The sequence below is a fragment of the Cervus elaphus genome, chromosome 10 (assembly GCF_910594005.1).
Source record: "Cervus elaphus chromosome 10, mCerEla1.1, whole genome shotgun sequence".
Taxonomy (NCBI): Eukaryota; Metazoa; Chordata; class Mammalia; order Artiodactyla; family Cervidae; genus Cervus; species Cervus elaphus.
In genome coordinates this window covers 24783657-24792061 of record NC_057824.1, presented here as the reverse complement: position 1 = coordinate 24792061, position 8405 = coordinate 24783657, and the positions used below count along the sequence as shown (strand labels likewise).

Here is an 8405-nt window from a genome sequence, read left to right as displayed (position 1 = left end):
GGGTGTTCATTGGAAGGACTGAAGCTGAAACTGCAGTACTTTGGCCACCTCATGCGAAGAGTTGACTCATTGGAAAAGACCCTGATGCTGGGAGGGATTGGGGGCAGGAGGAGAAGGGGATGACAGAGGATTGAGATGGTTGGATGGCATCACCAACTCTGTGGACATGAGTTTGAGTAAACTCCGGGAGCTGGTGATGGACAGGGAGGCCTGGGTTGCTGCGGTTCATGGGGTCGCAAAGAGTCGGACACGACTGAGCAACTGAACTGAACTGATAGTGCATGGGATGCTTGCTTCCCCACACTGTAGCCATTTATCACAGTGCTTTATCTTGGTCTGTCTGGCAGAAGAACAGGATATCACACGTAGACTTAGGAAGTTTTATTGAGGTATAATTGACATACAGCAAACCACACACATTTAATGAGTACAATGTGATACATTTTGACACATTTATGCCAGTAGAACCATGATCACAATCAACATCGGGGAAAACACTCATTACCCAGAAATTGCCTCATTCTTTGTGATGCAAATTCCTCTTTCTATGCAACCAATGATTTGCTTTCCAAATTTTCAGTTTCTAGTATTTCATGTAAATGGAGACACAGTTCTCCCCACTCCAGCATCTTTCAGAAGAATTATTTTTAGGTTCATCTATGTCCGTGTATATACCAATAGTTTGTTTCTCTTTATGACTGAATAGTGCTTCATTGTATGGATTTACTACACCGTGTTTATTCATTCACCTACTGATGGACATTTGGGTTGCTTCCAGTTTTGAGCTTTACAGGCAAAGCTGTTATAAATATTCATGTCCAAGTCTTTGCGTGGACCTATGCTTTCTTTACTGTTGGTTAATTATCTCAGAACAAGCTTTGCGCAGTGGCAGTATCGTAGCCAGTGAGGTTTATCCGAGGCATGATTATTGCTAATTGAAAACGTTTCCCTAATTATCTCAGAACAGAGTGGGTGGGTCAAACAGCAGGGGTATGTTTGACTTTTGGAGAAACTCACCCGGTAGCTTTATTTTGTATTTCTTTTATGGCTGAGGTCAAGCGTCTTTAGTTTGATAAAAATTTATTTCTGCATTGTTTTCTGTGGATAGGATGCTCATATACTCTGTCCGTTAAGTTATCTGTCTCTAACTATTTGTAGTGATGTTTTCATCATATGGTAACTCTCATGCGTACTTGGTTCCTTTCGGGCCTCTCTTTTCTGCTTAAGTATAATACGGAGCCAGAGGACACTTGAACAGTAATTTACCACCCCTTCATTTTGCCAGTGAATAAATGAGTCCAGAGAGGTCAGGTGATTTTCTAAGATCACACAGCTAAATGAAAAAGTAAAGAGATGGGCTATCCCTCCCCACCAACCCCGGTGTTTCCAGTCACACTAGCAATCAATGTGGAGCAGTCTTTACTTCAAAGATAAAAAATATGGCAGAAAACAGAAGTCACACAGTGTCTGGTCTCAGATCACAATGGAATCATTCTCTAAATCAATATCAGAAAAACCGCTAGAAAAATCCTCAAATACCTGGAGACTGAAACACACACTTCTAAATAACACATGAGCCAAAAAAGGAATCTCAAGAGAAAGTTTTAAGTATTTTGAACTAAATGAAAATGCAGCTTGTCAAAATGTGTGGGATTCAATGAAAGAAGTGCTTACAGGGGGATTTATAACACTGAATGCATAAATGAGAAAAGGAGAAATATCTAAGGTCAATAAACCTCTTCATGAGGAAATGAGAGAAAGAAGAGCAAATTGTAGGAAGCAGAAGAAGAGAAGGGATAAAAATGAGAGCAGAAGCCAATGAAGTTGGGACAGGAAACCAGAGAGAATCAACAGACCCAAAATCTAGTTCCTAGAAAAGATAAGTCAAATTGACAGAGTAAATAAGGAAAAAGAGAAAGGACACAAATTGCTAACAGAATAAATGAGGGATGAGACATCTTTACAGATCCCATGGACATTAAAAGGAGAGTCAAGAAATATAAACAACTCTATGCCCACAAATCTAATAAACTAGATGAAATGGACCAATTCCTTGAAAGACATGGTCTGCCAAAGCCCACACATGAGAGAATAAACAATCTAAACACACATATCTTTTACAGAAAGTGAATCAAGAATTCATAACCTTCCAACACAGAAATTATCAGACCAAGTAGGTTCACTGATGAATTCTACCAAACATTTAAGGAAGAAATTACACCAATTTTCTACATTCTCTTTCAGAAGATAGAAGCAGAGGGAATAATTCCTAATGAATTCTAGGAGGCCAACATTACCCTATGGAAATCAAAGATGCTAAAAGAAAAAGAAATTACAAAACAATATCTTTTATGAATCTAAATGCATAAAAAAAAAATCAGCAAAATATTAGCAAATCAAATCCAGCAATCCAAGCTTTCCCCCTGAGATCAGGTTCAAGACGAGCACATCTCTTTTCACTACTCCTTTTCAATGTCTTATTGACAACACTAGGTAATGGAAAAATATAAGCGAAGGATATACAAGGAAGAAATAAAACTGTCTTTCTTCACAGATGATATGATCACCTATATAGAAAATTTGAAATTATCAACCAAAAGAAAATCTGAAACTATTTAGCAATTATAGCAAGATTTCAGGATGTAAGATTAATATACAATAGGGACTTCTTTGCTGGTCCAGTGGTGAGAACTCTATACTGGCAGTGTTGGGGGTGTGGGTTCAATCCCTGATTGGGGAACTAAAATCCCATGTGCCATGCAGCCCAGACAAAAGATTAAAAAGTTTAATATACAGCAGCCAACTGCTTTCCTATCTACTAGCAATGAACATATGGAATTTGAAATTAAAATCGATATCATTTATTGTGTGTGTACTCAAACGTGTCTGACTCTTTGTGACCTCATGGACCGTAGCCTGCCAGGCAACATGCAGTTGCAAAAGACCCAGAGTAGCTAATACAATATTGGAGGAGAAAAAGTGGGAAGATTGACACTACTTGATTTCAAGACTTAAAGCTACAGAATTCAAGAGTGTGATATTGGTATTAGATAGATCAGCAGAACCCAGAAATAGGCCCTCATAAATATAGTCAACTAATCTTAAGCATAGGTGCAAAGGCAATAGAATGAAACAACAATAGTCTTTTTAATAAGTGGTGCTGGAACACTTAGGAAAAAAAGAAACTAGACACAGACCTCACACCTTTCACAAAAATTGGCTCAAAATGGATCACAGATGTAAATGTAAGTCACAACGATAAAACTCTTAGAAAAAAATCTAGATGACCTGGGATTTGATGATGACATTTTAGATATAACACCAAAGACACGATCTATGGAAGAAAAAAATTGATAAGCTGGAATTAATTAAAATATAAAATGTCTGCCGTGCAAAAGACACTGTCAAGAGAATGAAAAGATCAGTTACAGACTGGGAGAAAATATTTGCCAAAAATACATCTGATCAAGGACTATTACCCTAACATATCCAAAGAACCCTTGAAAACAACTGTAAGAAACAATTAAAGTATGGGACAAAGACCTTAACAGACATCCCACTAAAAAAGGTGTACAGATGGCAAATAAGCATATGAAAAGATGCTTTGCATCATATGTCATCAGGGAAATGAAAGTTAAAACAATGATGAATACCATTACATATTTATTTATTTAGGATGTGCTGTGTAGCATGTGGAATCTTAGTTCCCCAGCCAGGAACTGAACTCAGGCCAAGGCAGTAAAAGCCCAGAATCGTAACCATTAGGCAACCAGCAAACTCCCAGTACAGCTACTTTGGAAAACAGTTCAGTGATTTCTTACAAAATTAACTATAGTCTCACCATATGATCCAGCAATTTACTGGATCATATTACTATTTACCCAAGTGAACTGAAAACTTATATCCACACAGAAATCTCCACATGGATGTTTATAGTGGCTTTAGTGTAATTGCTAATATTTAGGAGCAACCAAGGGGTCCTTCAGTAGGGTGAAATAAATGGTGGTACACCTAGACAATGAAGTATGATTCACCTGTAAAGGGAAATGAGCTGTCAAGCCATGAAAAAGACATGGAACTTAAATGCATATTGCTACATGAAAGAAGCCAATACGAGTAGGCTACGTACTGTGTGATTCCAATTACATGGCATTTTGGAGAAGGCAAACCAAGGAGGCAGTAAAAACATCAGTGGTTACCAGGGACTCAGGGAAAGAGGGATGAACAGGCAGATTGCAGATTTTTTAGGGCAGTGATATGATACTATAATGGCAGATATATGTCATCATACATATGTCCAAACCCATAGAATTTTCAGCACCCAGTGAACCCCAAGGTAAACAATGGACTTTAGATGATAATGATCTGTCATCAAAGGTTCATCAGAGGTAACAAATGTACCTTTCTGATGGGGGATATTGACACTGGGGAAGGGTATGCATGCATGAGGACAGGGGATATTTGGGAAATCTCTATGCCTTCCTGTTGCTTTTGCCATGAACCAAAAACTGCTCTGAAAAATAAGGTCTTGAGAAACATGGCTGAAGTGTTCATAAAGGGCAAATCGCCTATAAAAGTCTTTACCCACGTAAGAAGAGCTCACTGCACCCCCTACCGGTCAGTTCTTCTCTACCGTGAGGCGTCTCCCGTCACAGCTCTATAAAATCATGCTGTCTTTGTTGTTCAGTGGCTCAGTCGTGTCTGACTCTTTGTGACCCCATGGACTGCAGCATGCCAGGCTTCCCTGTCCTTGACCATCTCCTGGAGTTTGCTCAGATTCATTTCCATTGAGTTGATGATGCCATCCAACCATCTCATCCTCTGTTGTCCCCTTCTCCTGCCCTCAATCTTTCCCAGCATCAGGGGCTTTTCAAATGAGTCAGCTCTTCTCATCAGGTGGCCAAAGGATTGGAGCTCTAGTTTCAGCATCAGTCCTTCCAATGAATCTTCAGGGTTGATTTCCTTTAGGATGGACTGGTTGGATCTCCTTGCAGTCCAAGGGACTCTCAAGAGTCTTCTCCAACAATACAGTTCAAAAGCATCAGTTCTTAGGCACTCAGCTTTCTTTATGGTCCAACTCTCACATCCATACATGACCACTGGAAAAACCGTAGCTTTGACTAGACGGACATTTGTAGGCAAAGTAATGTCTCTGCTTTTTAATACGCTGTCTAGGTTTGTCATTGATTTTCTTCCAAGGAGCAAGTGTCTTTTAATTTCATGGCTGCAGTCACTGTCCACAGTGGTTTTAAAAGCAGGCTTCTTATTTTTGGTAGCTCTGACTTGGGAGTGATGGGCCTTATTTTATCCTCTGCCTTATTTCAGTACTAGAAGCTCTCTTCCAGTTATTTGCCACCCCAATCCTGCAAGTTCTTTCAAGGAGGAAGCAGCTTAGTTTTGGGTGGGAGGATGAGGAGGTAGGAAGTCTTGTCTAGGAGAGGCTGATTGTGATTCAGATCCTTGAATCCTGGTGCTCCATCCAACTAGTGCATCAGGTTTTTGTCCAGTAATGACAGACACGGGGAAGCGAGGCCAGAGATGCTGGGAGCCCTACCCTGGCCAATTCCAGTAGGCTGGGTGATGGCAAACCCAAACGGTCATCAGAATGTCCTAGGGAGAGGAGGGGGGAGAGTCCCCCTGCCCCACACCAGTGGTTCTCATTTTCCAGGCCTATATTGTGATGCTGTTATGTTAATTGAGAAACATCATATGGAAAGTTGTACAGTTTTTTTTTTTAACTTTCCTTTTTAAAAAAGTAATCTGTATTTATTTGGCTGCATCAGGTCTTAGTTGCCGCACTCAGGATCTCTAGTTGCAGCAAACATGCAAACTCTTGTTGAGGCATGTGGGGTCTAGTTCACTGACCAAGGGTGGAACCTAGACCCCCTGTATTGGTAGCATGGAATCTTACCCACTAGACCACCAGAGAAGTCCCTGTAAGGTGTTCTTCCAGATTCCTGACTGTGAAAGGGGAAGGAATCTAGCCGTGTGGGCAGAGACCAGAGTCTCCTGGGGGAGAAGATGGAGAAGATGACAACCACTGAGCAAAGCTGCCCACGTTAAAAGATTTGGGACTCTGGAGCAACCCTGGGTTAAAATCTTCAGAAGCTGTGTGACTTCAGACAAGTGACTTAACCTCTCTGTGTCTCTTTTTTTTTTTTTTTGTCTGTACAATGGGATGCTGCTAGTTCAACATAGTGGGTTGTTGGTGGTGGTGGTGGGCAGTGGGGAGGTTTGACTGAACGAGTTAATATTTAATGAGTGCTTTGCCTTGTACCTGTACAGGTTTTTAAAAAATTGAGATATGTTTGACACTTGACATTGGGTGAGTTTAAGACATGTGACCCATTAGTTTGATACATTTATATTGCAATATTGTTGCCATTGTCACCTTAGCTAACACCTCTCTTGCATCCTCTATAATGTATTTTTTATAGTGTTGGGGAAAATTCAGATCTAGACTCTTAGCAAGTTCAGTGTTTACAATATCATTTTGTCTGTAAACACTGTACTGTGTATTATGGTTCCAGGACTTATTTCTCTCCCAGTCACAAGTATGCAGTTTTCTACCAACGTTACTATCTAGTCTTGGAAGTCCTGGGAAATCTCTCCTCCATAAACTGTTCCTAGTGATTCCCTGACCAGGGCTTTCCTTAGTTCATTTCGTGTTTTTTGCATGTGCATCTCATTTCTCTTCAAGAATTTTAGCTTCTCCAGGCCAGCCCAGTCGGATATTGTTTTCTGCTTTTTCTCACAGTATTTAGTAGCACCCCCCTGCCCACAACGCATCGTGGGGCCCCAGGCAGCTGTAAGCTGAGTGGCCATTTCAGTCTTCAGCCCTGTGTGTTGGGGGTTTCTGTGCTCACGCAATACAAATGCTTGCGCTGCAGGAGGGGAAATTACTGGTTTCAAAATATAAAAGAAAATGACTCGGGCTTCCCCGCTGGCTCAGAGGTACAGAATCCGCCTGCCAACGCAGGAGACACGGGTTCGATCCCTGGTCCAGGAAGATCCCACATGCCTCACAGCACCTAAGCCGGTGCACCAGAACGGTTGAGTCTGTGCTCTGTAGCCTGTGAGTGGCAGCTACTGAAGCCTGTGTGCCCAGAGCCTGTGTTCTGCAACAAGAGAAGCCTGCGTACCACAACTAGAGGGTAGCCCCCGCTCACTGCAACTCGAGAAAAGCCCCCACAGCAGCAAAGATCCAGCACGGCCATAAATAAATACATAAAATTTAAAAAAGAAAATGGCCCAAGTCTAAAAGCATAATTGGTTATTTCCATAGAACATAATGTGTCAGTCAAGTTGGTCTTCATTTCAGAAAGCTGCATTTAACTGTTAAGAGATGAATGAACAAACAAATATGCTTTACCCATTCGATGGAACAATATTCAGCTATAAAAAGAAGTGAAATACTGACACAGGTTAGTACATGGCTGAACCTTGAAAACGTGGTGCTCAGTGAAAGAAGCCAGACACAACATGCCACGAGTTGAATGATTCCATTTCTAGGAAGTGTCCCAAAGAGGCAAATCCATGGAGACAGAAAGCAGATCACTGGTGACCAGGGACTGGGGTGACGGAAACGAAGAATGACTGCTTATGGTGGGTGGGGTTCTCCTTTTTGGTGATGAAAATGCTCTAAAATTGGTTCTGGTGTTGGTTGTGCAAGCCTGTAGGTATACCAGAGCTATTGACCTGTGTACTTTAAATGGGAGGATTGTATGACCTATCTCAATGCACGTGTGCTCAGTCATGTCTGACTCTTTGCAACCCCATGGACTGTAGCTCACCAGTCTCCTCTGTCTGTGGGATTTTCCAAGCAAGAATACTGGAGTGGGTTGCCATTTCCTTCTCCAGGGAATCTTCCCAACCCAGGGATTGAACCTGTGTCTCCTGCATTGGCAGACGGATTCTTTACCATCCTGCCACCCATCTCAAAGGGGTTTGTAAAAAAGCATACTTGGGGCTTCCCTGGTGGTCCAGTGGTTAAGACTCTGTGCTTCCACTGCAGGGGGCGTGTGTTCGATCCCTGGTTAGGGAAGTTCCCTGCATGTGGCATGTCAGGAATTGCAGCCAAAAAAAGAAAAAAAAAAAAAAAAAGAAGAAAGGGAAAGCAGACTTATTGTGGAAGCAGGTGCATAAGAGGAGGGGCTAGTCCCTGAGACCTGCAGGGCTGAAAGAGGTGGTAACTGAGGAGCTTGGCTGCCTGCAGCCCAAAAACCAGGGAGTGCGGGTGGGTGGCAGGGAGCCTGGGAGGACATGTGAGTGGACCCTCAGCCTTCCCAGAAGACTTGCCCTGCTTTTCTGCTGGTGGTCCTCACGTGTGCAGGAGGGAGGCCTTGGGCCTGAAGCATGGAAATAAGACCCCTCAGCCACTGAGAGCCGTTTCTGAGGCTAGGCCA

At 42.0% G+C, this 8405-nt stretch overlaps 1 pseudogene; it reads left to right on the top strand.

Moving 5' to 3' along the window:
* The first annotated feature begins 874 nt into the window (after positions 1-874).
* On the top strand, positions 875-1048 carry LOC122702376 (annotated as a pseudogene).
* Positions 1049-8405: the final 7357 nt, after the last annotated feature.